We start from the raw sequence: 27,776 nt of genomic DNA, 5'->3' as shown, positions 1-27,776 counted from the left end.
GTCTCAAGGAGCCATGTTATGAGTGTTTGACACTCAGGTCTTGGAAAGGAAGGCCAACATGCCCTGGGCCGATCAGACTCCATCATGTTGACCCTGGGAGGCACATTTTTGAGAAACAGTTAGGAACCAGGAAGCATTCTGAGGAGAAAAGCCAGGATAAAGAAGACTCAGATAAAAAAGTCATCCCACCAGGTCTGGATGCAGTGTGACTGTATCAGTCAGCTTTTGCTTGGTTATGCCAAGTAACAAACAGGTACCAAACTCAGTGGCTTATAATAATTATAACAAAAAGGGCTGTTCTTGTTAATGTTGCACATTGCCTGCAGTAGCTGTGAGCCTGTTCTATGTTTTTTTCATTCCAGGATTCAGGCTGAAAGATCAGCTATGAAACTGCTGGTTCTGAGGCACAGGAAAAACAGTGATAGCAGAACTGAGAAATGACTTTAAAGCCTCTGCTCAGAAGTGGCTTACATCCCTCTGTTCACATTTTCTTGGCCATGGGAAATCACATGATCAAGTATGTCTTCAGACTTGATGGGCTTAAGGAGGTACCATGCTCCCACAGGGAAGGGTGGTGACTATTTGGCCGGAACAGAGTAGATACCAACAGTTATTAAACTGTTGAATGAATGAATAGATGAATTATCTGATCCTGGAAGGATTTAAATAAAGAATGGATGACCATTTGTATTAGTTATCTATTGCTGCACAACAAATTATTAAAAAACAGGCTGGGAGTGGTGGCTCACACCTGTAATTCCAGCACTTTGGGAGACTGAGTTGGGAGGATGGCTTGAGTTCAGGAGTTCGAGACCAGCCTGGGCAATGGAGCAAGACCTCGTCTGTATTAAAAAAAATTATTAAAAAGCTTAGTGGCTTAAAGCACCAATAAACATTTATTATCTCACATAGTTTCTGTGGGGCAGTAATTCTGGAGTGGTTTGCTTAGCAGGATGGCTCAGATTTGAGGTTTCTCATGAGATTGTAGCCAAGTTATTGGTCAGAGCTGCAGACATTTATAGGCTGCACTGCCAAGAGGCCCTGATTCCAGGATGAGTCACTGACATAGATGGGGAATTGGGACTGGCTATTAGCAGGAGGCCTCAGTTCCTTACCATGTGGCTTATATACAGGGCTGCTTGAGTGTCCTCACAATATGGCAGCTGAATTCCTCCAGAGTAAGTAACCTTGGAAAGAACAAGACAGAAGCCACAATGTCTTTAAAGCTTCAGAAGCCACACACCATCATTTCTACAATATCATATTGGCTACACAGGTCTTCTCTATTCAGTGTCGGAAGGAACTAAATAACAGTGTAAACACCAGGAGAGGACATCATATGGGGCCATGTAGGAGGCAGTCCATCATAGCTCACCCTCTGGCCCCCAATAAATTATATCCTTTCCACATGTGAATCCTCTCACCTCCTCCCACAGCCTCCAAAAGTCTCATCTTATTAAAGCTCAAAGTCCAGAATCTCATCACCCAAATCAGGTAGAGATGAGGCTTCTCAGATAAGGCTCCTCAAGTATAGCTCTTGAGAATAGTTTTGCTTGATCTGAAGACATGTGAACTAAAGAGGCAGTTATCTGTATCCCCGCACCCTGCAACATACAACAGTGTAAAAAGCATAAGATAACCATTATAGACATTCCCAATTTGAGAAGAGAGGTACATAGAGCTGGTTGTGGTGGTGCATGCCTGTAGTCCCAGCTACTCGGGAGGCAGAGGCAGGAGGACCACTTAAGCCCAGGAGTTCAAGGCCAGCCTGGGCAACATAGTGAAGTCCTGTTTAGAAAAAAATAAAAGGAGGCATACAGGAGTCATTAGTATATAGCAATTCTTAAATCTAGCAGACCACACATTGGAAGTTACTTCATTAGGACTTAAGGGCTGGAAATAATTCGCCTTGGCTCTTGGCTCTGCCCTAGGGACTGTTGGCTTTGTCTAGAAGCTGAGTCATCTTTTCTTTTTCATGAAAGGTGGCTTATCTTAGCAGATGATTGGTTGTCACAGCTTTCTTCTTACCTATAGAAAAGAAATCCAAAGTCTTATCTTTATTTTGTATTGTGCCTGTTTCTTTCAGTCCAAACTAGCAGTGCTTCTGCCAGTACAACTCTTGTAAAGCCCTTTTGGGTCCCCTATGAATCTTTTTGAGGTTTGCTCTATTTAACAAGTCTCTTTGAGATAAGCTTGTCTCTACCTTGGCATTCTGCTGACACTGCTGAGGAATATCTTTTTTTTTCTGAGATGGAGTCTCGCTCTGTCACCCAGGCTGGAGTGCAGTGGCCGGATCTCAGCTCACTGTAAACTCCACCTCTGGGGTTTATGCCCTTCTCCTGCCTCAGCCTCCCGAGTAGCTGGGACTACAGGTGCCTGCCACCTCGCCTGGCTAGTTTTTTGTATTTTTTAGTAGAGATGGGGTTTCACCGTGTTAGCCAGGATGGTCTCGATCTGCTGACCTCGTGATCCGCCCGTCTCGGCCTCCCAAAGTGCTGGGATTACAGGCTTGAGCCACCGCGCCTGGCTGCTGAGGAATCTCTTTAAACTTCCTGGGAACCTTATTATGAATGATTCTCTGAAGCACCCTTTACATTTTCTGATGATATAATAAAAGGGTTTATAGTCACTCCTCTAGCTTCGTCGTCAGACTATGTTTTCCTGATATTGTCCTGGATTTGATCTTTCCCCAGAAACTGTTTCTCAAATTTAGCGTTGTTTGCCATCTATAGAAGATGGGAATTTTCAGAACCAGAAAGTCCTGGCACCTTTATGTTGAACAGTTCTTCCTTTAGTTTATTTCTCTTCTATCTTATTTTACTAAAACAGGAAGAAGAAGTGAAGTGGCACTTCCAATATTCTACCTGGAAATCTCCCTAACAAGATCACCTAGCCCATTAAGTACATTTTCTACTTTCCACATTACTACAGATAACAGTGCTGCCACTTTCAGACTCTATAACAATCATAATTTTCTCTCCTCCAGTTTCCAATCATACTTTCTCCATTTTCCTTGAAGTCCTCATCTGCAACACCCTCTAAGGCCACTTGGCTTCAATTAACAGTTGAAGTTCCTGGCCGAGCACAGTGGTTCATACCTGTAATCCCAGCACATTAGGAGGCCGAGGCAGGAGGATCACTTGAGCCCAGGAGTTTGAGACCAGCTTGGGCAACATAGTGAGACCTCAACTCCACAAAGAAATAAAAAAATGAGGCAGGAGGATTGCTTGAACCTGGAAGGTCAGGGCTGCAATGAGCCATGATCATGCCACTGCACTCCTCCCTGGGAGTGGAAATCTGGTTTCGAAGAAACAAACAACAAGAAACAGGTGAAGTTCTGGCTAAATACCAGAATTGCTTGACTCTTTTGTGCCCCAGTTTCTCCCCTTTCCTCAAGCCCATTTCCTACTTAGGGCATTGGAGTGTTCTTTTCTGTTTGTCAGATATCTTCATGGCTTGCTGCTCTCCTTTAGTTCAGGTTGCCACTTAAATATCACCTCTTTAGACAGGCCATCTGTGACAATCTAATATAGGGTCCTAGGTTGGGCGCCATGGCTCACGCTTGTAATCCAACATTTTGGGAGGCTGAGGCAGGCGGACTGTCCGAGCTCAGGAGTTGGAGACCACCGTGGGCAACATGGTGAAACCCCATCTCTACTAAAATACAAACAATTAGCCGGGTGTAGTGGCACATGCCTATAATACCCGCTACTTGGGAGGCTGAGGCAGGAGAATCTCTTGAGCCTGGGAGGCGGAGGTGGCAGTGAGCCGAGATTGTGTCACTGCACTCCAGCCTGGATGAGACAGCGAGACTCTGTCTCAAAAAAAAAAGCGTCCCCATTCTTTATACACTGACTCTGCTTTATTTTTCTTCGCAGTGCTTTTCACCACCTGACATTATGTCATACATCTATTTCCTTGCTATCTCTCACTCCATTAGAATTCAAGCTTACATGGGCAGAAGTGCTGTCTGTTTTATTCGTAGCTGCAGTCCTAGTGCCTGGAAGAATTCCTGGCATGTCATAGTTGTTTAATAAATATTTGTTGAATGAAGGCATTAAGCAGCCTCTGAAGAGGCACCCAGCATAGGTAGACGAGGCTCACGCTGGGATTCAGAGGGGATTCTCTCAAAGCATCCAAGGAAGAAGTTTTTGGAAATAACAGGCAACGGGATGCACACAGATTCTGGAACAGGATATCGATGGCAGGTCTCGGACTCAAAACAGGATCTGCCCTGTCACGTCTGGCCTTTTGTTTTCCCAGAAGAGGCGAAACCTTGAACAGGTTAGGAGATCAGAGCCTTTTTCCTGAGGTAGATGATAAGTGGGTATTTCCTCCTTTTTCTTTTTCTTTTTGAGATGGAGTTTTCACTCTTGTTGCCCAGGCTGGAGTCCAATGGTGCGATCTCGGCTCACTGCAACCTCCACCTCCTGGGTTCACGCGATTTTCCTGCCTCAGCCTCCCACGTAGCTGGGCCTACAGGTGCGTGCCACAGTGCCCGGCTAATTTTTTGTATTTTTAGTAGAGACAGGGTTTCACTGTGTTGCCCAGACTGCTCTCAAACTCCTGGCCTCATGATCTGCCTGCCTCGGCCTCCCAAAGTGTTGGGATTACAGGCGTGAGCCACCGTTCCCAGCCAAAGACAGGTTTTATATGGAAAGACGGAAGTGGGAAATTGAGGTGGCGGAAGTTTCCAGAGTATGTGTAGAGAGGGGTCCGTGGAGGAGGTGAAGGCAGATCCTCCCCAGCAAACAGACACGGTTAGACTCAGCTCTGCAAAACATGACCTGAGCTGCTGACAAGCTGCTTCGGCCTTTATTTATTCCACTCAGTGTGAATATTCATACATCTCACTGTGAAAATATTAACACGTTTGATCGCAGGGTAGTGCCCCAGGCCCACTGGGGGATGTTATATAATGCACAGTGTGTATGCATCACATTCTCTTTCTAAAATGGGAAGAAATCAGATTTCTGAAACACGTCTGGCCCCAGGGCTTTTTGAGAAAGTCAGTGGTTCTGTAAAAACACTAACCCCAGGGGTGCTACAGAATGACACTAGAAAATATGTATCTGGTGCCAAGCACAGGCTTCGCACACAGTAGGTGCTCAATCATTGCAACCTGTCACTGTCTATTCACACCTTGATTTCTAGGAGATATACATGTATGGAAATGTATAAGTTTTGTACTTCTTTTGCTAAATTTATTCTGAAATTAAAAATTTTTTTTGATACTATTGTACATGAAACTTCTTTTTAAATTTCTTTCTTTCTTCCCTTTTTTTTTTTTTTTTTTGAGTATCACTCTGTCACATAAGCTGGAGTGCCGTGGTGTGATGTCAGCTTACTGCAACCTCCGCCTCCCAAGTTTAGGCAATTCTCCTGCCCTAGCCTCCCAAGTAGCTGGGACTACAGGCACCTGCCACCACATCTGGCTTTTTTTGTTTGTTTTTTTTTAGTATTTTGGTAGAGGTGGGGTTTCACCATGTTGCCCAGGCTGGTCTTGAACTCCTGAACTCAGGCAATCCATCTGCCTAGGCCTCCAGAAGTGTTAGGATTACAGGCATGAGCCACCAGGCCTGGCCTCTAAATTTCATTTTGTAATGTCCACTGCAAGTATATAGAAATACAATTGGCTTATATACATATTTTTTATTTTTAGAGATGGGGGTCTCACTATGTTGTTACCCAGGCTGATCTGGAACTCCTGGCCTCAAGCAATCCTGCCTCAGCCTCCCTCAGCTGGGATTACAGATGCGGCCCACTGTGCTTGGGTTGGTTCTTATATATTGATCATGTATCCTGCAACTGTGCTGAACTTGTTTATTAGTTCTAGTAACGTTTTTTAGTGGATTCCTTTTTTTTTTTTTTTTTTGAGACAGAGTTTCACTCTTTCACCTAGGCTGGAATGAAGTGGTGTGATCTTGGCTCATTGCAACCTCAGCACCCAGGTTCAAGTGATTCTCCTGCCTCAGCCTCCCGAGTAGCTGGGATTTTAGACACTTGTCACCATGCCTGGCTAATTTTTGTATTTTTAGTAGAGACAGGGTTTTGCCATGTTGGCCAGGCTAGTCTTGAACTCCTGACTTCAGGTGATCCTCCCACCTTGGCCTCTCAAAGTGCTGGGATTACAAGTGTGAGCCACCACACCCGGCCTAGTGGATTCCTTAGGCTTAAATAATATACAAGATCATGTCATCTGCAAATAGAGATAGTTTTATTTCTTTTTTTCTGTATATATATGGCTTTTATTTCATTTTTTTTTCTCAAACCACTAGACCACCAGGGATTTAAATTTCATTTTCTTGTCTAATTGCTCTGGTTAGAACTCCAGTACAACATTGAATTGGAGTGGTGGAAGCAGGCATTCTTGCCTTGTTCCTGATCTTAGGGAGAAAGCTTTCAGTCTTTCACCATTAAATGTCAGCTTAACAACATGGTGAAACCTCGTCCCTACAGAAAATACAAAAGATAAGCTGGCATGGTGGTACTCACCTGCAGTCCCAGCTACTCGGGAGGCTGAGATGGGAGAATAACCTGAGTGTGGCAGGTGGAGGCTGCAGTGAACTGTGATCGCGCCACTGCACTCCAGCCTGGGTGACAGAGTGAAACTCTGTCTCGAAAAAAAACAAAAACAAAAACAAAAACAAAATGATGTTAGCTGTGGATTTTTCATAGATACCCTTTATTAGGTTGAAGAAACTCCCTTTTATTTTTAGTTTGTTGAATGCTTTTTTCATAAAGAGGTGGTAATTTGGTCAATGAGTTTTTCTGTGTCTATTGAGATGATAATGGGATTTTGTCCTTTATTTTACTAAAAGGGTGACTTGTATTAATTTTTGTTCAGGTGTTAAAACAACCTTTCATCACGTGGTCATGATGTATAATCCTCTTTCTTTCTTTCCTTTCCTTCCTTCCTTTCTTTTCTTTTCTTTTCTTTACTTTTTTTTCTTTTCTTTCTTTCTTTCTTTTTTTTTTTGAGACAGTCTTGCTCTGTCGCTCAGGCTGGAGTGCAGTGGCCGGATCTCAGCTCCGCCTCCCGGGTTTACGCCATTCTCCTGCCTCAGCCTCCCGAGTAGCTGGGACTACAGGCGCCCGCCACCTTGCCTGGCTAGTTTTTTTTTTTTTTTTTTTTTTTTTAGTAGAGACGGGATTTCACCATGTTAGCCAGGATGGTCTCAATCTCCTGATCTCGTGATCTGCCTGTCTCGGCCTCCCAAAGTGCTAGGATTATAGGCTTGAGCCACCACACCCGGCCTCTTTTCTTTTTTCTTTTCCTTTCTTTTCTTCTTTCTTTTTTTGAGTCAGGGTATTGCTCTGTTGCCCAGGCTGGAGTACCTTGGCATGATCACAACTCACTGCAACCTTGACCTAGCGGCTCAGGCAATTCTCCCACCTCAGCCTCCCAAGTAGCTGGGGCTACAGGCATGTGCCACAATGCTTGGCTAATTTTTAAATTTTTTTTGTTGCGGTAGGGTCTCACTCTATTACCCAGTCTGGTCTTGAACTCCCGGGTTCAAGAGATTCTCCTGTCTCAGCCTCCCAAAGTGCTGGAATTACAGGCATGAGCCACTACACCTGGCACTTTTTATATGTTGCTGGATTTCTTTTGCTAGTATTTTCTGGAGAATTTTCACATCTGTATTTACAAGAAATATTGGTCTGTAGTTCTCATTTCTTAGGATGTTTTTGTCTAGTTTTGGTATCAGGGTAATAGCGGCCTCAAACTGAGTTGGTAAGTGTTCTTTCTTCTTTACGTTTTGGCAGAGTTTGTGAAGAGTTGGTAGTGATTCCTTAAATGTTTGGTGGAATTCACCCATGCAGGCTTCTTGGCCTGGGCTTTTCTTTGTGGATAGTTTTCTTATGATCAATCCAATCTTTTTACTTGTCATCATTGTATTTAGATTTTCTGTTTCTTCTAGAGTCAGTTTCTGTAGTTTGTGTCTTTCTAGGACAGGGGTGTCCGATCTTTTGGCTTCCCTGATCCACGCTGGAAGAAGCAGCATCGTCTTGGGGCACACATAAGATACACTAGCATTGACGATAGCTGATGAGCTAAAAAAAATGGCAAAGAAATCTCATAATGTTTTCAGAAAGCTTACAGATTTGTGTTGGGCTGCAGACTGGACAAGCTTGTTCTAGGATTTGTTCATTTCACCTAAGTTACTAATTTGCTGGTATACCTTTTATATTTATTTGAAAGAGCTCCTTATACTTTAGCTGCTGATGACTCCTCCTTGAATCTCTCTCCTTTTGATTTTCATGATGTTCTTTCTTAATAGTCTTATGACTTTGGCCTCCTTAGAATGGGGACGATGAGAGGCCCTCCCCACTGAGTGCTCATGAGGGTCAGATGATCGATGCCTGGGAAGTGTGGAGTGTGGCGCCTGGCTCTGGGGAAGCACTAAGTACCTGCTCGCTCTCGTCCTCACCCTCCCGGCTGCCTCCACCTCTGGCTATTCACCCTCGGCTTCAGCAGCCATTCTTCAGGCCAGTGGCTTTCAGCTGGGGGTGATTTTACCTCCCTGGGGACCTTTGGCCATGTTTGGAGACATCTTTGGTGTCACCACCAAGGGCATGCGGTTGACTACCAACAGGAAGAGCCCAGACACTGCTAAATACTCCGCGATGCACAGAGCATCCCCCCTGCAGCAAAGAATTATCTGGCGCCAAATGGTAGTGCTGAAGTCTCTATGGAAACAGCTCTCCATGATTGTTGTAGAAAGAGTAGAAAATGTAGTTAAGCCAAAAAAAAGAAAGGAAGAAAAAAGAAAAAGAAGAAACATCTCCTATAATCCTGCCACATTGAAAGAACTTCTGTTAGGAAGGAGTATTTTTTATTTTAGAAATAGGAATGTTTTAAGAATATTCTGGCTCCTGTGAGCTTCCTCCCAGTGATGTCACCAGCTTGTGATGTGACACAATATATGGATTGCTGGTTCAGGTCTGGGCCAGTCTGTAGATGGTCTCTCCCTCCTTCCTGGTGAAGGACAGGGGCAGTCCCTAGAAGGTGGGCCCAGTCAGGTGAGGGTGGGCAGGGCCCCTGGTTTGTCTGTAGTGTGGCTTGGCATCTTTCTTTATTTTTATTTATTTATTTATTTTTTTGTAGGAGCAAAACTGCAAGTTTATTTTGGTCACCTAAGGTGTGGGGAAGAGGTCTGTCGGCCTCCGGCAAAGAAGGCCGACAGAGTCCCCCCGTGGGGCTCTTGGACGGCGTTCCTGGAGTCCTGACATCCCGACAGGAGTGAAGGACTGAGGAAGGCCGCGCGTGGCTAAATTTTGCATTTTTAGTAGAGACCAGGTTTCACCATGTTGGCCAGGCTGGTCTTGAACTCCTGATCTCAAGGGATCTGCCCGCCTCGGCCTCCCAAAGTGTTGAGATTACAGGCGTGAGCCACCTCACCCGACCTGGCTTGGCATCTTTCGATTGAACTCTGTGTGCATCTACATGTGTGTGCACAAGAATGTCCCCGAGTCACCACCCAACTGGAAGGTAGACCGGTACATTAGATTCTGTAGCCTGGTTAGTTACGGGAAAGAATGCAACTTGGGTTCATTTTGGCAGATCCACTTAGGTTGCATTGTTTGGTTATGTAGTAGGTCCCGAGATTTTCTGGGGCCAAGGGCAGCCCAGGCAGGGCCCGTACCCTCGCTGCAGCCAAACACAGGCCTCATTTGTCCCCTCAGCGTTTGTCACACTTTGATCTCACGTGTCTCCCTTGTAAAGCTCTGTCTCTTGTGTGCTCAGGCGAGACCCGGGGCTCAGATGACATCTCCCAGAGGAGACACTGGCTCAGCCTGGGCTCTCCTTGGAAAGCAGATATAAGCTTCAGGCCTGCCCATCAGAAATCAAACTCACTCAAAGTTGCTGTGCCTTGCTGCGTGTTGGTGTCAGAGGCCGAGCCAGCCACCCAAAGGCACTGAGGCTCAGCCACGGTGGGGCGAACAGGGGTTCCGTATGTTACTTCTCACCCTCTACCATTTGCGGAACGTCAGAGGTAGGCACCTTGCCCCGGCCTTGTGACCGACTCCTGGTTTGCGGAGGAGGCCCTGAGAAATGGTGGCTCTGCTTGGCCGGGGCTGGGCCCGGGCTTCTGATCAGCAGGCTGGCAATCTGCCCTCTCCACTGGTTTCTCTCCCAGGAGAGGTCTGAGTCATCCCATCTGAGCACCACCGGGGCCCAGACTCCACAGACTTAGGCCCTGGAGCCCCCAACAGCTGATCTACAACCAACCGTAACCTTGGAATCACCAGGGAATTTCAAAAACAGGCAGGGTTCCAAATCTACATTGAGACGTCTCTCCTGGGTCAGCCAGGAGGTGAGGGACCACTGCTCTGGCCCCCTCTTTTTACAGAGGAAGAAGCAACATCCAGCCTGCAGGAGGCGACTACCCACAACCAATGAATCCCCCAACGCCACCTTCACCTTCTCTCTCTCTCCCTCTCCCACCATTGTGTTTCAGGGGGTGTGAACATGTGGACTCGTATGTGCCATGTATATGACCTCCTTCCCTCTGTCTGCTTTAAGCCTTCCCTGATATAGCGTGTGGCCTGCAGGGTCTGCTTGATGCCGATGTCGACCCCACAATGGGGACAGACCCAGGGGACGTGTGATCCTGAGTCGGCGGGAGGGCCCGCTGTTCTTTGGGAGCTAAAATCTGCCATTTCGCTTAGCAGAGACCCTAGTTCACAATAGGAGGGGTGGCCGCTGACAGCTTAGAAACGTGGCCTCTGGCTTCATGAAAGGTGACTTTGAAAAGCTGCATTTGTGCTTGACGAGGTCTGGGCAGCTGAGCTTTACGGTGACAAATGATTTCAGCGCGAGGCCATACTGTCAGGAGCAGTAGGGGATAAAAGGCTCCTTCTCCAAGGCTCCCCTTTAAAACATTTCTTTTTATTACAAACTATTTCAAACACACACACGAGTGGAGAGAACGGAACAATGAAGCCGCATATACCCATCAGTCACCCAGATTAGATGATGAGAACGATGTGGCCACATGGCTCCACTACCTCCTCTTTCTTTCTTCTGTTTCTTTCTGTTGGAGCATTTAAAATAAAATCTCAATCATCATGTGGCTTCACCTTTGTATCTTCCTCTGAAAAAAAGATATTTTCTTACATAACCACGAAGCCATAATCACACCTAACAAAGTCAATATTAACCCCTTGGGGCCATCTTATACCCGGTCCATAATCAAATGTCCCTCTTTGCCCTAAAATGGGCTTTTTATACTGTTGGAATCTGGATTCAGAAAAGACTCATGTGCAGTGTTTGGTCATTAGGTCTGTTATTTATTTATTTGTTTTGGGAACAGAGTCTCGCTCTGTCACCTAGGCTGGAGTGCAGTGGTGCGATCATGGGTCACTGCCACCTCCAACTCCTGGCCTCAAGGGATCCTCCTCTCTCAGCCTCACAAGTAGCTGGGACTTGTAGCCAGGCAAGTGCTGCCACACCTGGGGAATTTTAAATTTTTCTGTAGAGATGAGGCCTTGCTATGTTGCCCAGGCTGTTTTCAAACTCCTGGGCTCAAGTGATCCTCTAGCCTTGGCCTTCAAAGTGCTGGGATTGCAGGCATGAGCCACAGCACCTGCCCAGGTCCTTAAGTTTCTTAAGGTCCTTCCAGTCTTGGGCTGATCCTCACCCTTCCTTTTATAAATTTAATGGAATTGACTTATTGTAGAAACCTGGCTACTTCTCCTTAGGGTTGCTTCACATCCTGGACTCCTCTGTCTGCTTCCTCATGGCGTTGGACTCACCTCCCTCCCCTATGCTTCCTGTAAGTGGATGTCAGTATTAGAGGCTCAATGAGAATGAGGTTCACCTTTTCTTTCCCCAAGAACAGGACATGAGTAGTTCTGGGTGCTTCTCATTGTCTTATCGGGGGCATGTCTGGTCGGCTTGTCTCTCTTTTTGTGATGGTCAAAAGGACCTGTGGGTTCAGAGGGTGACAGCTCTGCCCGTCCTTGGTAAAGTTCCTTGTCTTGTAGCTTATCTTCAAAGATGGTCCCCAACGAATGTGCCTCCCAGTGTTCTTACCCTTAGGTAGTCTCCTCCCCAGGGCTGAATCTGGGCTGGCTGGCTGACTCTCTTTTGCCCACTAGGGTGTGGTGAAGTGACCTTGTGTGATTTCTGAGGCTGGGTCATAGAAGCCTTGTCCTCTGAAAGTCTCCAGTCTTTCAGAACAGGCACTCTGGGTGAAGCTGGCTGCCATGGAAGGAGTGAGACTATTCTGTACCGCCATGATGTGAGGAAACCCAAGCTAACCATGGGGAGAGGCACATAAAGAGAGAGATAGACAGAAAGAGAGAGAGAGATAGACAGAGAGAGAAAGAGAGAGAGAAAGACAGAGACCTGCCAGCCCCTGCTGCCTCCTGCAGTGTCAGCCGAGGTACCGACACCAGACTGCTGAAGACATCCTGGGTATCCTGTCCAGCTGAGTTTTCAAATCACCCCAGTCCCAGCTGTCATTTGACTCCAACTGTATGAGAGGCCCCAGGTGAGATCTGCCCAGCTGAGCCCTGTCAGCTCATATTCAGTCAACTCTGAATGTGAGAGGTGATATGAAATTGTTGTCATTCATTACCATATTTAGGGATGGCTCGTTATTAACTGGGAACACCAATCAAGTTTTTTCCCCGACATGTTTTAACCATTGCCTGAATCGATCACTTTATTAGAAGTTACAAAAATGAATTTCTAATTCCATCGTTCCTCTCACATTTATTTGCTTGGTTACCCTGAGATATGGTCCCTAGATGAAAGATGGGGAAATTATGGGATTCTCTCCTTTTCATGGATGGCCTACTCTGCTTTGAAAGTGGTGATCTGACCCTTCTTGGATTCTTGGCCCAGATCAAGGTACGAGAGAAAGAGGAAGACAGATAAGAGGTGGAAGGTGAACAGGAGACTTGGTTTCCAAGGAAACCACCAGGTAATCATCAGGCCCTCTGAGGATCCTTGTTTCTTTCTCTTGCTAAAAGCCAGATGCTGTCACCTTCTAAGCCAGCTCAGATGCTTGGGCAGGCACTAAAATGGGTCCTCAGGGGAGGCGAAGGGTGTGAGACCCTGTGGGGTGGCTGCTCCCACCCTCACGCTGGCTCCCTCTCCAGGGCCTGTAGATCCTCACCCCTTCCTCTCAAAGACAGACCCCTTACCCCAAATTTCCTCGGGCCACGAGGAGTGCCTAGTTCTGGGCTGAGGGCTGCATGTAAAGCTGTCTCCCCAGGAGCTCCAAGGGACAGGATGACTTTGCTCAGAGTTGTGTCCTGGGCCTTCATCTGTGACAACATTGAATCTGAGGACCCTGCCTTATTCCAGGGTGGGGGGATAGTGCCCTGAATTCCAAATCCTTCAGAAGGAAAATGAACAAAGACCCTGTGTCTAGCGATTAGAGGTGACTCCAGAGCGAGCCTGGACGTGGTGCGAGAGCTGCCTGGGGCAGTTAAGAGCCACTATTTATTTATTTTTATTGATTGATTGATTGATTGAGATGGAGTCTTGCTCTGTCGCCCAGGCTTGAGTGCAGTGGCACGATCTTGGCTCACTGCACCTCTGCCTCCTGAGTTCAAGCGATTCTCCTGCCTCAGCCTCCTGAGTAGCTGAGTACCACAGGCATGCACCACCACACCCAGCTAATTTTTGTATTTTTAGTCGAGATGGGGTTTCACCATGTTGGCCAGCCTGGTTTTGAACTCCTGACCTCAGGTGATTCATCTGCCTTGGCCTCCCAAAGTGCTGGGATTACAGGCGTGAGCCACTGTGCCCGGCCGAGAGCCACCATTTAATGAGCACTTACTATGTGCAGGACCGACTGAGGGCTGCTCAGTGCTGCAGGCCGGTGACCTCACAGATTCTCGCAAGAGCTCCCTCAATGGGCTTGCCCTTCATCCCGGTTCACAGATGTAGGGATGGAGGCCCAGCAAGGTCGAGCCACTTGTCCAGGGTCATGCAAAGTGCCGCCTGCCATCTAACTGCAGAACTGATTCAGACATTCGTCCCTTGCCAAGCCCCGTCCTGCTGGGAGTTGCTCTGGCAATGAGAACAGCCTTGTTGTTTTATTATTTACCTCCAACTGTGCACCTGGATTTGTTGGGTGACCCATAAGGCATAAAGGATGGAGGAGTCCTACTCCAGGCTGGTGCCTGAGTCCTGATTGTGTGTGGGACCCCTTGCCCCCCACCCCAACCTGGGGCACTCAGGGCAGATCTGAGTTGTGATTGGCTGGACTGGCTTTGGGTGGGGCTGGTCTAGATGTGGTCGGTCGTGCATGTTCATAGAAGTGCTCAATGCAGTCGCTGCCTGGGCAGTGGAGCTGGTGCTGTCTTTGGCATTCTCCCCAGTGTGGGACAGACTTCATTTGTTCTGTAATAGTATCCGACAGCATCTGGTTTAATGGATGCATGGAGGAAATACCCCTGAACACAGTGTCCCGTTCATCAGAAACAATGGCTGGATACGTGTGAACATTTAGGAGGTGTTGCTTAAGCAAACCAAGCTCTTACGAACGTGGGGAGGGAACACCATTCCCCACAATGATTGTGCCGTGTGAGCTCTGGTTAGAAGGAGAGGGGTCCAGGATGGGCCCGGGAGGTCCTTGTCCATGCTGAGCCTAGCTCACATCAGGGCAAGATCACCTCTGCCCAAGGTGGGCTTGGATGGACCTACTGGCCACCTCTCAGGAACTCAGAGCAGCACTGGGTGCTTTTGCCTGGGATTTCAACACATCCCTCCAAGAACCTTGCGAGGCAGGGAGCATTGTAATCCCCATTTCACAGGTAAGGCAGCTGAGGCTCTGCCCACCTTGCTCATTCAAGGTCACATAGCTATTTTCCTAAATGGAGCCAGGATTAACATGCTGGTCTGGGAAACTTCTGTTCTCTTCCCAGTTAACAAGGAAACTTCACTGTCATGGATTCATTAAGACCTTAGATTATATTTTCTCTGATCACAAGGGTAATATGCAGTGATTTCTAAAACAGAGATGTTAGAAAATGTAGAGAAAAAGAAAAACATAAAAGTCACTGTGCCCCTATTCAGAGATAAAAGATGTCTATTCTTAGACTAGTGGCTCTCCGACCGGAGCACGCATTAGAATCACCTGGAGAGCTTGTTAAAGACACAGATTTCCTGGCCCCGTCCTGAGTGTCTGAGTCAGTAGACCTGGGGAAGGGCTAAGAATTTACGTTTTTAGGCCGGGCGCGGTGGCTCAAACCTGTAATCCCAGCACTTTGGGAGGCCGAGACGGGCGGATCACGAGGTCAGGAGATTGTAGACCATCCTGGCTAACACGGTGAAACCCCGTCTCTACTAAAAATACAAAAACTAGCCGGGCGAGGTGGCGGGCGCCTGTAGTCCCAGCTACTCGGGAGGCTGAGGCAGGAGAATGGCGTAAACCCGGGAGGCGGAGCTTGCAGTGAGCTGAGATCCGGCCACTGCACTCCAGTCCGGGCGACAGAGCGAGACTCCGCCTCAAAAAAAAAAAAAAAAAAAAAAAAGAATTTACGTTTTTAATGATTCCTGGTGACTCCTTCCTTTGGGGCAACTGCTTAGATTAGGGTCTGTCAACCTTGGCAACATTGGCACTTGGGGCCAGCCGGTTCTCTGCTGCGGGGCTGTCTTGTACACTGCTGGGTGGTTAGCAACACCCCTAGCCTCTACCCTCTAGATGCCAGAAGCACCTTCCTCCTGAGCTGTGACAGCCAGAAATGTCTCCAGACATTACCAAATGTCGCCTGGGGTGGGGAGAAAAATTGTTCCCGGTGAGCACTCCTGTTCTATTCTTGTTTTCTTTTCTTTATTCTTTTTTTTGTTATTATTGTTTCTTTTTGAGATAGTCTTGTTCTGTCACCCAGACTGGAGTGCAGTGGTGTGATCTCGGCTCACTGCAACCTCTTTCTCCCGAGTTCAAGCAATTCTCCTGGTTCAGCCTCCCGAGTAGCTGGGATTACAGGGGTGTGCCGCCACACCCGGCTAATTTTTGTATTTTTAGTGGAGACAGGGTTTTGCCATGTTGGCCAGGCTGGTCTCGAACTCCTGACCTCAGGTGATCCAACCACCTCAGCCTCCCAAAGTGCTGGGATTGCAGGTGTGAGCCACCATGCCTGGCCTCTATTCTTGTTTTCTATGTCCATTTATATTTGCACAGAGAGACACTTCTCCATCACGCACATGCACATATACACATGAACACATACATGCATACACATGCAGAACACACATGAACATACATACATATATTTCTTTGAGAATAATGTCAAACTATACATACAGTTTTATAACTTGCTCTTTTTCACCTAACAACACATTGCCAATTAACTCAGCAATTAGCTTTGCTGGCAGCAAAGAGAAACAGGTTTTCTGCACAGACGATGTGGGAAGCATCACTGAGAGCCTACCATGTGGCTCTGGGCCAGGAAGCGGGCGGCTGAGGGGGCACCTTTCAGATCCACCATCCTCTCCCCGGCACAGGTGCAGGAGCCTCCAACTTCGGGTAGGTGTGTCCACCTCTTACAAAGCTCTCTGTCTGGTTTCCCAAAGCTCTGGACTTGCAAGAAAAATGTGTCATCTCACAACATGGTGGTGAACTAGGACAGAGGTGCTCAGGGATGCAGGGCTGTTCTCTCCGGCCTTGCACTGTCTTCCCCTCTTCAGTGGGTTCTAGAGGTGGACCAAGAGACCCCAAGCTAGTGCAGAGTGAGTGTCCCCGGCTGTCCCTTGTTTGCCTGGGGGTGGCCAGGCTGGGACTGCATTGGACAATGGCTGTGGCTATTGTCAGGCAGGCAGGCTGCCCACCACACAGGCATGACAAAGGCCCTGGAGGGGGTTTCTGGCGCCTTCTATGGGATGCTGGCTTTTGCTATTCCAGGTATCCCTGAGGTCTCCTTGGCTGTCAGCCTCATGGTTCATTGTCTCCAAGCCAGGAATCGGCCACTGCCCACTGCCCTGAGTGGGGTCTGGTCTTTGGGCTCAGTGTTAGGGTAGTTGCTGGAAACTGCAAGAGGCCGGCTGGGCAGGAATGTTGTGAAGGAAATGCAAGGAAGATGAGAGGACTGGGTTGTGACCCTCACCGCTGCCTCTCCTGACACCTCTCCTCCCTCCTCCTGCCCTTGTTAAAATAAGTTGGAGGGAATTGACAGAGCCTCCAGGGATGGGCCCTGACGGGTCTAAACAATCCATGTGATGCTGTCCTCTGTCCCATGGGATTTCTGTGCCAGAGCTGTGTGGGCATCTAGTGTGTGCCTCTCCTCCCCACTATGTAGTCAGATTAGTGGCTTGAAATCAGCCATGGGGTGGCCGGGCACAGTGGCTCACACCCATAATCCCAGCACCCTGAGAGGCTGAGGCTGGCGGATCACCTGAGGTCAGGAGTTTGAGACCAGCCTGGCCAACATGGTGAAACCCTGTCTCTACTGAAAATACAAAAATTAGCCGGGTGTGGTGGCGGGCGCCTATAATCCCAACTACTCGGGAGGCTGAGACAGAAGAATCATTTGAACTGGGGAGGGGGAAGTTGCAGTGAGCTGAGATTGCGCCACTGCACTCCAGCCTGGGCAACAGAGCAATACTCAGTCTCAAAAAAAAAAAAAAAAAAAAAAAATCAGCCATGGGGAGAGTGTTTATACCACAGAATGTGGCACATACTGCAAATTAGAGCCTTTCATCACACCAGTCCCCACTCCAAAGAGCTGGCTTACCTACACACCACTGACCCTCTCCCCCACTAATCGTGATCAAGGAGCCAGGCAGCCAGCTGCTGCTGGTGGCCACCACACGACCACAGAGGTTTGACGGCAGGAGGACCGTGCAGAGAGACAGAAAGAGCATGGCTTTGATGACATGTCTGATCATGCCTCACCTCTGGGTGTTTTGGTTACATTTTTTCTGCATTCTTGAGAGCATCCTAAATGCTGGACTCTGGCCCTGAGGTGATTGACAGAAGGCAACACAAATGCCAGGTGAGGACCTTCAGCCCCAGGCCACTGTGGAGCAAGCAGGGCTGTTTTTGTCAAAGAGCAAAATTCTCTAGCCTGTGAGTGTTGCCAGGTGGACCGTCCTGCTCCTCCTGCCTCCAGAGGGGAATGCTGCCCCCAAAGGGTCCATTTCTCAGTCTCCCCTGCCCTTAGAGATGAGCCCTGTTTTTGCCCTTTTGTGATATAAAGTTAGAAGGATGGGAAAGAGAGGAGAGGAAAGAGAGGAGAGAGGAGACAGGGAGAGGCGGGAGGCCAGGGACACCCACAAGCTATGGAGGGGCGATTTCACAACATGGGAGTGCCTTTGTTGTTTTCTCTTCTGTGTTTCTTTTCTTTTCTTTCTTTCTTTCTTTTTTTTTGAGACGGAGCCTCGCTCTGTTGTCTAGGCTGGAGTGCAGTGGTGCGGTCTCAGCTCACTGCAACCTCTGCCTCCTGCGTTCAAGCAATTCTCCTGCCTCAGTCTCCCGAGTAGCTGGGATTACAGGTGCCCGCCACCACACCCGGCTAATTTTTGTATTTTTAGTAGAGATGGGGTTTCACCATGTTGGCCAGGCTGGTCTAGAACTCCTGGCCACAAGTGATCGGCCTGCCTGGGCCTCCCAAAGTGCTGGGATTACAGTCATGAGCAACGGCACCCAGCCTCTTTTTTTTTTTTTTTTTGAGAGGGAGTCTCGCTCTGTCACTCAGGCTGGAGTGCCGAGTGCAGTGGTGCAATCTAGGCTCACTGCAACCTCTGCCTCCTGGGTTCAAGCAATTCTCTTGCCTCAGCCTCCCAAGTAGCTGGGACCATAGGCATGCGCCACCATGCCCGGCTAATTTTTGTAGTTTTAGTAGAGACGGAGTTTCACCATATTGGCCAGGCTGGTCTGGAACTCTTGGCCTCAAGAGATCCACCCTCTCGGCCTTCCAAAGTGCTGGGATGACAGGTGTGAGCCACCATGCCCGGCCATCTTTGTTGTTTTCTGAGGATATTTTAACAACTTCTGGAACACGAATTTGGCTCTGCACAGTGGCTGCATTGGGCAATGTGAGTCCACTGATGTCCCCGCTGCCCCAGGGGCTCTGGTATCTGGGGCAGAGGTGGGACTGGACGGGTCTGAGCAGGATTTTGGCCAATTCCCCTGTGACTTTCCCAGAAAGGAACTGATGGACCCAGGTGGCCAGGGAGCAACCATTCCACAGCTAGAGAAACCAAAGTGCTTTGAAGTATTTTTTCCTTGGGACATCTCCCAACCCTGTTCATAAGCTTTGGTCTCTTTTATACAGAAGAATGTGGAGTGAAGCAGAATACAGTGACCTAGGGGAAAAAAGAGGAAACAGCGCAATTTTAGCCCAATTTTTCTGGAGAGAATGGAGACCATGTTTTGGTATTGTCTGGGAGGGCACACACCATCAGCGGCCTTGGACCAGGCTGCGAAATGTGTCCAATCAGCAGAGCCCTCAGGGGCTTGTGCTAGTCTTTGAAGAAAGCCCTTTGGAGCCGGCTTCTCGCCCTGTTGTGCTGGGGAAGCAGAATTCTCAAAGGTCACTTTGCTCTCCTGCTGCCCAGCGCTGGGGGGAGGCTCCTCTCCTAGTCCCTTCGCAGCATCTGGAAACGAGGCCTCCTCATGGCCTCTGGAACGTTTTCTCTCTCTCCTGGGGGCTGGGGCTCACTTCCTCCACTTGATGTCTCCCCGTAGGTTCTGTCCTTGGCTCTCTTGTCTCCAGGGGCTTCCTCGGCAATTTCACCTGTTCCATGGTTTCAGTGATCCTGTCTCTCTGGAATGTGGGTGGACAGCCTTGGGAAGCTGTGAATTCTCCAGCACCAAACCTGTCCTCCCTGAAAGGGACAGATAGTCACTCCCTGCAGGGCTGCAGGGGTCTCAAACTGCAGTGCTGGAAAGGGCCAGGAAGGTGTGCAGAGGAGAGGCCTGGGCCAGGAGGGAGGGACAGGGTGCAGTCGGCACCCTGGTGAGGACGGCTGAGCTTCAGCTGCCATGTGAGGATGAGGGACCTCAGCGGGGCCAGTGCAATGGCTCTTACCCACAGGGATGCTGATGCAAATAAGCACGAGCCTCTTACATGGCACCTGACGTGCAACAGGAGGCCTCCTCCATGAAGCTGTTTTAGAAAAAAATTTTTCGAGATGGGTCTTGCTCTGTTGCCCAGGCTAGAGTGCAATGGCGCAATTTCGGCTCACTGTAGCCTCCATCTCCTGGGCTCAAGCAATCATCCCATCTCAGCCTCCTGAGTAGCTGGGACTACAGGCATGCACCACTATGCTTGGCTAATTTTTTGTACTTTTTTTTTGTAGAGTTGGGGTCTCACTATGTTGCCCAGGCTGGTCTTGAACTCCTGAGCTCAAGTGATCTGCCTGCCTTGGCTTCCCAAAGTGTTGAGATTACAGGCATGAGCCACTGCACCTGGCTCAGGAAGCTTCTTGATTCTTCCACATTGATCTCTCCCTCCTCTGAATAGTTGTCATGGTGTTGTGCCCCTCATGTGGTCCGAATCACACATTTCTCAGGTGATGGGATGTATCAGTTAGCTACTGGACAACAGCGTCATGTAAGAAATGGTCCCCATACTCAGTGGGTTAGAACAATGGTGATCGTTCTCATGATTTTGTGGATTGGTTGGCGCTTGGCTGGCGCAGGCTTCTGGCTGGGGCAGCTCAGGCAGCTCCACTTTTCCCTGCTGGTCTGTGGCTCAGGGGGGCAGTGCAGCTCCACGGGTCTCTCATCCTCCTAGGACGAGTGGCTCAGCTGGGGCATGCTTCTTTCAGAGTAGAACATACGAAGCTTCTTGGCACCTGGCAGGTGGTCACTTTTGCTTATGTGCCATTGGTCAAAGCAAATCCCATGGACAACCTCAAAGTCAAGGAGCAGGGAAGTATCCACTGCCCATGACAAGGCCACAGCAAGGGTGTGGACGCAGTAGGAGGTGGCGAGTTGGGACTTCGGCCCCCCCCCCCCCCCGCCCACCCCATGCCTACAGGGATGGAAACAGTCTGTTTTAGGTGAGTGCCTTTTTGCAGTGGCTGACTCATGGGGACAGGACCCTTCCTGAATGGCCCTGGGACCCTGTTGAAAGCCATCTCTGGGGGAGAGGTTCCAGTAGCCCAAGTGACATATTAGCAAGAATTCAAGCCAGGATTTCTGTGCGTAGGGGTAGGGAGGGAGGAGAAGGCCCTAGCAGTGCAGTGTGGTGCATGCAGTGGGTGCCTACTCAATATCCGATGGAGGAATGTAGACTGTCTTCTGTCCAGGAGGGAGGGAAGCAGGTTTTCTATGGGTTGAGGCAGGGAGGAGGCCGGGGATGGAGGCCTGGGGAGCTTTGATGTCCCCTTCTTGCCCCCAGGAAGCACTGCTGACTCCCACAGAGAGCAGAAAAAGAGCAGGTAACAAAAGGAGGTTATATTTGGTCTTGAAAGGTATTCCTTCGGGGGTTTCTATTTTCTCCAGCAAGTCAGTTCCTTTTCAGTATTTCCTTTCATTTTGTTTTAGATTTATCTTTCTATAAATGGCATGACTGGAATGAAACATTTATTGAGGTACAACTCTAGCACAGTGTGCAAAATGCATCACTCTTAAGAGGATAACTTGATTGTGGGTGACCACACCCATGCCCACGCAGCCAACACCCGCATCAAGGCCTAGGACATGCCTTGCCCCCAGGCAGGCCCCTCATGCCCCTCCCAGAGGGAAGCTTCATTCTGACTTCTATTGCCATTGTGTGTTCTACTGTCTGTTGCGGAACTTCATCGCCACCGAATCCCACAGGATGTGCTCTTTCGTGTCTGCCTATTTTCTTCTACTGTTAGTGAGATTCCTCCGTATTACTGTGTGTAGCAGCAGTTTGCTCTTTTTTTCCTGGTTCTGTAGTAGTCCATTGCATGAATACATCATTATGTATCTGTTCCACCATTGATGGATGTTTGGGTAGTTTCTAGTTTGGGGCTCTATTAAGTAACACTGCTATGAACATTCTTGTACATGTCTTTTGGTGGGAAATATGCACTCATTCCTCTTGGATATTTGCCTAGGAGTGGAACTGTTGGATCATAGGGTGGACGTATATCTAGCTTTAGTAATAGAGAGAGAAAATGGTTTTCCAAAGTAGTTGTATATAATGGGATTTTCTCGATACGTCCCTCCCTCCCTCCCTTCCCTCCTTCCCTCCCTCCCTTCCTTCTTCTCTCCTTCCCTCCCTTTCTTTCTTTCCTTCCTTCTTTCTTCCCCAATTCGAACTTGCAAGTTAAAAGGGGAATTTAACCCATTCACATTTATTGTGACAATTGATATACTCGTTTTTATCTTTTTCATCTTATTTTATGGTTACTATTTGTAACAGAAATCACCCAGTGGAAGCAGAGAGAGATTCATCCAGGAATTGGGTGCTCACACAATGCTTAGAACAGCTGGAGGAGGAGGTGTGGCGCTGAGCTTTCAGGAGTGACTGATTGCCACCTCAGAACTGGCCTGAAAGGGAATTGCTATTTCTGGCACAGCTGGGAACCTGGGGACTCAGCCCACCACCGTTCCAGAGGCTGTCCCAGGGCCACACCCTGCTGGACCAGGAATCAGAATGCAGCTGCCATAACCATGGACTCCAGGACTGCATGGCTTAACCCAGCAGATGAAGCTGGATGCTGCCTCTGCCCTGGGACCTTGGGTCCTCACCACCCTCCACATTTGCATCTTTTAAATAACCTTATTTAAACCTCGAATTCTCTCTTACTATCCAAGTTAACTATTAAAACCACCCAACCTCCTAAGGTTTCACTTGGCTGCTCTGCCCACACCACCCCAAAAGAGAAGCCTAGAACTTTTACTTCCCTTCCCTCACTCCCTTGCTGCTGCCCCCAACTTCACCTCTGAGTTTTGCAGATGTGCTGAGAATGTTTAGTTCCAGTCTCAGCCCATTTATTATTATATTTTCTCTTCTTTTTGTTTTTTGAGATGGAGTCTTGCTCTGTTGCCCAGGCTGGGGTGCAGTGGTGCAATCTCAACTCACTGCAACCTCCACCTCCTGGGTTCAAGAGATTCTTCTGCATCAGCATCCTGAGTAGCTGGGATTACAGGTGTCTGCCACCATGCCCGGCTAATTTTTATATTTTTGGTAGAGACGGGGTTTTGTCATGTTGGCTGGGCTAGTCTTGAACTCCAGACCTCAGGTGACCCACCCATCCCGGCCTCCCAGAGTGCTGGGATTACAGGCATGAGCCACCGCACCTGGCCATACATTTTGTCCTATAGTATGTTTCCTGCCTTTCAATCATCCCTCCTTTAATTACATGATATTTCTCAGGCACATTGTCATCCATGGAAATGTAACTCAAACACACTTTGGTGTTGGCTGCTATTTCTCGTGTTCTGTCTTCCACTCTTTTGAGACTTTTGTTCCAATTTGATTTTCAACTTGTTAGAGGGTTTTCTGGTCTGTTTCCCTTGGTTTCTTTTCCTGGTCTGCTGCCTTTTCTCACTAGTTGGCAAATTGGTTCTCTCCCTTCTCACTTCCAGGGATGCAAATGAGAAGTCTGCCTCTCTGTTGTCGCAGGGCCCTTTCTGGCTGGAAGCTCCGAAGACTTGTCTTTATCCTGGAGCTCAGACGTCTCGCCAGGTGTGTATTTTTTATTCATTGCTGCTGCCTGGAGTCCTTTCAGATCACAAGATTCACGTCTCTCTTCTACTCTATTATTTCTTAAATTACTACATCTCCTTTTGTTCCTTTCTCTTCTTTTAGAAACACTATTCCTTACAATTTAGGGTCTAGATCTGATTCTTCAGCCTCTTGCCTTTTGATTCTTGCCTTCGTTTCTCTGTGTTTGTGTCTGACATCATGAGCGAGCTCTTCCATCTGATCTGCCAGAATGCAGCTTTTGTTCTCTAGCATATCTTTCCTCCCTTCATGCCCTGGATTGATTTTTTAATTCTGGAAATCGTGTGTGTGCCGAGCTCTCGGAAGCCTTCTTGCTGTGTGTTGTGTGCAGAGGAGGCCCTGGTCCGGCCAGGTGGTTCCTTTTCCTGCCTGCCCAAAGCAACGATTTCCTTGGCTTCTATGCAGGTGGAGTGACAGAAGCCTGACAGCTGGCTCAAACCCGCAGGGAGTAGAAGACATGGGCGGGGGCAACCCACCGGGCCACACTGGGACCCTTCACCGAGATGTGCCTGGGGAGGGCCATTTGTACTCTCAGGTTGTAGCTGCAGGAGCAGAAGGCCAGTGGCAAAAGCTATATGGACCCCAAAGAAGCCACGACCCCAGTGCCTGTGTCAGATGTGGCCAAGTTGGTGGATGCAGAAAGAGCCAGTGGGGTGCAGAAAGCCAAGAAAAGTTTTGCATAGAGAGGAACATCAGAACCCAGTCAAGGAGTGGGTCCTCTATGTGGAAGGAAGAGCCAAATGAATATGTGGTTACCAGAGGGGAACTGTGGCAAGGACAGCGCTCAGTGTCCACTAAATCGGACTCATTTGTTTTTTTTTTCTCTCTTTCTTTCTTTCTTTTTCTTTCCTTCTTTCTTTCTTTCTTTCTTTCTTTCTTTCTTTCTTTCTTTCTCTCTTTCTCTCTCTCTCCTTTCTTTCTTTCTTTCTTTCTCTCTCTCTCTTTCTTTCTTTCTTTTCTTTCTTTCTTCTTTCTTTCTTTCTTTCTTTCTTTCTTTCTTTCTTTCTTTCTTTCTTTCTTTCTTTCTCTTTCCCTTCCTCCCTCCCTCCCTTCCTCCCTTCCTCCCTTCTCCCTTCTTCCTTTCCTCTCTTTCTCTCTTTCTTTCTTTCTTCTTTCTTTCTTTCCTTCCTTCCTTCCTCCCTCCCTCCTTCCTCCCTTCCTCCCTTCTCCCTTCTTCCTTTCCTCTCTTTCTCTCTTTCTTTCCTTCCTTCCTTCCTTCCTTCCTCCCTCCTCCTTCCCTCCTCCCTCCCTCCCTCCTTTCCTCTCTCCCTCCCTCTCTTCCATCCTTTTTTTCTTTCTTTTCTTGTTTTTGGTTTTTTTGAGATAGGATCTCACTCTGTCACCTAGGCTGGAGTGCAGTGGCATGATCTTGGTTCACTATGGCCTCGACCTCCTGGGCTCAAGCCATCCTCCCACCTCAGCCTCCTGAGTGGCTAGGACTACAGGTGTACTCCATCATGCCTGGCTAATCTTTTTTATTTTTTATTTTTTAAATAGAAATGAGGTCTTGCTATGTTTCCCAGGTTGGTCTTGAACTCCTGGGTTCAAGTGATCCTCCTGCCTCGGCCCCTCAAAATGTTGGGATTACAGGTGTGAGTCACCTTGCCCAGCTAAATCTGGTTCATTTTCTTCCTGACACAAACTACAGTTCCCAGCTTCTCCTGTAGCTGGCTAGGTCCCTGTGGCCATGTGACCTGTTCTAGCCAATCAAATGTGAGCAGAAGGAACATATGCTCCTTCCGTGGCATTCCTATGTGCTGTGACCTGGAAGGCCACATGTTGAGGATGGCGGGGCTCCACGATGGAGGGATCTCAGGTTTCAAAGTCACTGCAATGCCAGAAAACTGCATGGGAGAAGCACCCAACCAAGGACATTAGTATTGGACTTGCATGAGCAAGAGATGAACTTGTGTTAAACTACAGGTTTGGAGCATGCTTGTTATAGCAGCTAACCTATGCTGACTAATACAGAAGTCTTTCCTGGAAGTCCCCTGGCAGACCTGCCTCGCCAGCTCATTGATGGGAACTGGGTGCATGCTTCCCACTGAGTCACTGGCAGGTGGGATTGATATCCAAACCACATCAGGGTCTGCCAGCAGGAAGAAGGTGGGAATTGATTCAGAGTAGGCAACCACAAGCAGCTGCTATATTAGTGCGGCTGAACAGCTTTTTATATATTTACTGGCTAATTCCACACTTGTTTTGTCAGTTGCCTCTTCATGTCCTGTGCCTGTTTGTCTGCCATGTTTGGGGAGTTCACTGACTTCTGATATGGAAGTGGAAGATGCCAGGGGCCCACTTTTCCAGTCTCCCTTGCAGGCTGTAGGCCTACGATTGAGGATCGGCCATTCAGAGGCTCTTGCCTCAGAAATGAAATTGAAAGCTACTGGCCAGAAGTAGCAGAAGCCGTGCATACTTGATTCCAGAGACAGTGAAAGCAATGACAGCTGACCCGTGGCAGCGCCCAGGACACAGTAAAAAGGTGGCCATGGTGTCTTTACTGGACCAGCTGGAGCACGATTTCTGTTCCTGTCTGAGAGGTCTGCAAGCCTGGTTCTCTTGCCCAGCCGGAGAGTCTGTGGTGATACCTGATATTCATTCCTTTTCTGCTTAAGTCAACTAAGGTCAGTTTCTGTTGCTTGTGGGAAAAAACCGATCATATTAACCCTTCATCTGTATTATCTGTTACAAATCTTTTTTCCAGTTGTCAGTAGTCTTTCAACTATATATATATATATAGTTGTATAGTTATATATATATATTATATATATAATATATAATAGCTTTCTCAGAGAGAAGTTTGAGATTCTCATGCAGCCACATAGATCAACTCAACTATTTAGTTTCTAGTTTTCAGGTCATGTTTATTTTTTGATTTATTTATATTTATTTATTTATTTTTGAGATGGAGTTTTGCTTTTTTGCCTAGGCTGGAGTACAGTGGTGCAATCACGGCTCACTGCAACCTCCGCCTCGTGGGTTGAAGTGATTATCCTGCCTCAGCCTCCTGAGTAGGTGGGATTACAGACGCCCACCACCACACCTGGCTAATTTTTGTATTTTTAATAGAGATGGAGTTTCACCATGTTGGTTGGCCAGGCTGGTTTCGACTCTTGACCTCAAGTGATCTGCCCACCTTGGCCTTCCAAAGTGCCCGGCCTCAGGTCATGTTTAAAAAGGCTTTCCTTAATCCAAGATTATACATATATTCAATTCAATTAAAAAAATTTAAGTTGTTATTGGATTCAAATATTAATATTTAAATATTTTGTTTAAACATATACATAGTTAAAAAATTCAAACACTACCACTAGGCTTAAAATTATATAAATAAAAAAGAGTTCTTTGCTCCATTTCTCTGATTCCCGAAACCCCCTCATTAGGGGCACCTACTTTCAGTTTTTGAGTAGATGTTTCATCTTTCTCTTTCTTTTTTTTTTGGAGATGGAGTTTTGCTCTTGTTGCTCAGGCTGGAGTGCAATGGTGCGATCTCGGCTCACTGCAACCCCCGCCTCCCGGGTTCAGGCGATTCTCCTGCCTCAGCCTCCTGAGTAGCTGAGAATACAGGTGCCCGCCACCATGCCTGGCTAGGTTTTGTATTTTTAGTAGAGATGGGGTTTCACCATGTTGGTCAGGCTGGTCTTGAATTCCTGACCTCAGGTAATCCACCTGCCCCGGCCTCCCAAAGTTCTGGGATAACAGGCATGAGCCACCGTGCCTGGCCTCATCTTTTTCTTAAACCTCCATTTCTAAGTGAAATGGCTTCTACTCTTAATTACTGATTTTCTTCACTTGCTGATCTCGGATTTGAGATCTCACTTGCTACCATGAAAAATGAGACTTTATTTTCTTACCATCCACACTTCTATTATCTGTCACTGCTCAGCCTCTTTTAAATCTATGGGCTCCCTCTGTCTTGTCTTTTCTGTTTTCTTTTCTTTTCGATGGAGTCTTGTTCACTGCAACCTCTGCCTCCCGGATTCAAGTGATTCTCCTGCCTCAGCCTCCAGAGCAGCTGGGATTACAGGTGCACACCACCACATCCAGCTAATTTTTGTGTTTTTAGTAGAGAAGGAGTTTCACCATGTTAGCCAGGCTGGTCTGGAACTCCTGACCTCAAGTGATCTGCCCACCTCAGCCTCCCAAAATGCTGGGATTACAGG

General features: G+C 47.9%; 1 long non-coding RNA gene across 1 annotated transcript; it reads left to right on the top strand.

Moving 5' to 3' along the window:
- Positions 1-23,569, top strand: LOC117080451. The gene is made up of 3 exons (XR_004435832.1): positions 1-253; positions 363-517; positions 23,475-23,569. It is a non-coding gene; the product is annotated as an uncharacterized LOC117080451 (long non-coding RNA).
- The last annotated feature ends 4,207 nt before the right edge of the window (positions 23,570-27,776 follow it).

This window comes from Trachypithecus francoisi, unplaced genomic scaffold, assembly GCF_009764315.1.
Source record: "Trachypithecus francoisi isolate TF-2019V2 unplaced genomic scaffold, Tfra_2.0 Lachesis_group8, whole genome shotgun sequence".
In the NCBI taxonomy this organism is placed as follows: Eukaryota; Metazoa; Chordata; class Mammalia; order Primates; family Cercopithecidae; genus Trachypithecus; species Trachypithecus francoisi.
This window is presented reverse-complemented; position numbering and strand designations above follow the sequence as displayed.